Raw genomic sequence first — 2,500 nt, forward strand, 5'->3', positions numbered from 1 at the left:
CTGGTTAGATCAACTACTGACCAGGCGAGACGGACGCAGGTAGAAGCAGCGCAGTGCATGCATGACTCTCTTCTCTCTCTCTCTCTCTCCAAAACTACTCAATATTCGTTTTTGTGGTGTTTTTTTAAGTGTGTTTGTGTGGGTGTGTTTGTTTTTCTCTCATAAACCCAAAGACTTAAATGGAGCTTGTTGAAGTGACGGATTTAAATTAGTTAAAGGCAATCACTTTGATGAGTTACTAATTAAAGTAGCCCAAGCACCCTAATAAGATTCAAACGAAAACAGAAAGGTTTCGTTTTCTCATCCTTACACCTTCAGGCCAGTGTCGGCCACATACACCCATGTCATGTATTTTGTGACATTATTTACAGTTTTCTCCTTGTTGGGAATAGCTTTGATCCAATCACAACGTTGTTTTCGCTCACTGTCAAAATTAGTGTCACAATCACCAACAGAATACTTTCGTGGCATCTTGATAAATGTTTAAACTACCAAAGAAGAAAAAAAACACAAATAGAAAAATACCATAGAATCGATATAAATTAGGATGATTTTGGCTCTCAACTCTAAGGCAAGGGAACTTGGTTTTCTTCCTCTGTCTTGAGTTTGAGTGAACTTGCAGTAGTTTTACTGACTATATCTAGATCTAGATCTAGTTTTAAACACTTGTACAAGTAAGTCGCAGTCACACAGGCACATATCTAAAGTAGATCTCAATGCTGCACTTGCTTTTTACTTTACTTTTACTTTTATTGACATCTCTAGAATCTAGATCTAATCTAGATCTAGCCTACAATCCTTTAAAATGGGTACAAATCACCTCTTGATTTAAAATTATAATGCCAACAACTGTAGCCCCCACCCAAAATAAAATAGAAACATTGGATATCTAATCTACTAAATGGGAAATTGTACAGTACAGTAAGGGTAACTTTCTCATTCTGTCAACACCACTCGCGAGTTAAGTTGAGAAGAAAAACTTTAAGCTAGGATCACCAACCTCTCCTACTCCTACTTCCCAGAGTCTCTAGTATTAGGCCTAGATCTAGGGGAAACAGAATCTATGAAGTTAACACAATACGTACCAGAACACGATAATTAACTATCACCGCATTCAAATAGGACACACACGGCTAAAGAAACACACTTTGGCACACACAACACAACATGGCATGGCACGCCATTATTCATTGTTTATGGTGGCATTGTCTGTTGATGGATCACATAATTCTCCTTGATTCGAATCAACACCAGCACTTAATAATATCCTGAAAACAGAATTTATGCCATAAAGCACAATAATAGTCAACTATCACATTCAAATCGGGAGCAAGGCTAATGAAACACACTCTGAATGAATACTTAGGAGCACGCACACAACACAACACGGCACGTCATTGTCTACGACACCTTGTTAGCCTTGTAGGTACACACGGTTCAAATTTGCCCCCGGCCTTCTCGATAAGCCCTCTCGACCCTTTGTTTACATTCGGCTGCTGTTCCTGCTTTAGTTCCGGTATCCTCGGTTTGGTGTCAATAGGGTGATGTTTACGGTCCATGGTGACTGGGGAAAGCTCATCAAATCCCGATTTGATATGGTTTGATCCATATGATGGCGGCCAGATTTTTCTTCACGGAGGCTAATAATGAAAGATAGCATTTGTATAACGCAAATCCACGCTCAACAGCAAGCTCTATGCACTTCACAATCTATACTATTACCCCTGCAGACCTGAGAGCATTCTGAAACAACCTCAACTTCCTGGGAATTATACAGTGCAAGCAGTGAGCCATTCATAGGCGCTAAAACACTAACATACTGACAAGATCTTTCGCTTGTCTATGGCTGGGTACCCATTCCCACCTGGATGAAGTGAGAGAAATACGTGTAAAATGCCCAAGGACACAACGTCGGGCCCGTGGCTCGAACCCCCGAACCCGCAACCTCACGATTACTACAATTCTGACACTGTTCGTTCACATGCTCCAGAATCAAACATGTTTGTTATTCTAGAGCAGGATCGTTCCTGCCGGGTGAAAATCGTAGCCAACAGCCAATCAAAAGTCTGCTACATTTGACCATGCACTCTGACATATTTAGGCTGGCAGAAATAGTTTAAATTGTGTTGAGTGGACATTTACAATGGTTTCATTACACCATGTCCCACTCATACGAGTAGTGAATGAACTTGGTCGCAAGAAAACACCATGTAATGTCAAGAAGCAATTGTTTGGAGGTGGGTGGGCAGAGCGGTGTATTTTTAGCTTGACATTAGTTCTAATTTGAAAACTGGCGACAGACTGCGGCGACCTGCAATGTTGTCTTTGTTCGTGAGTTTGTTCGTTATCGTACAATACAAGTAATCAGATGAGATGCTGTCTAGTTTTGACGATTCTCTTTAGCAATAAGCACATCAAGTTATGAAGTATGAGTACATGACGACGAATTCTTAAATAAAGTATTTATTCAGTCCAATTTAGCTTACTTCATTGGTCTAAT

General features: G+C 40.3%; 1 protein-coding gene across 1 annotated transcript in view; it reads left to right on the forward strand.

Annotated features, from left to right (window-relative positions):
- The window catches only part of LOC101850000 (homeobox protein orthopedia-like), a 37,441-nt gene that overhangs the window by 32,366 nt on the left and 2,575 nt on the right, over positions 1–2,500 (forward strand). The gene's annotated exons all lie outside the window — the stretch shown is intronic.

Source organism: Aplysia californica, unplaced genomic scaffold, assembly GCF_000002075.1.
Source record: "Aplysia californica isolate F4 #8 unplaced genomic scaffold, AplCal3.0 scaffold00139, whole genome shotgun sequence".
Taxonomy (NCBI): Eukaryota; Metazoa; Mollusca; class Gastropoda; order Aplysiida; family Aplysiidae; genus Aplysia; species Aplysia californica.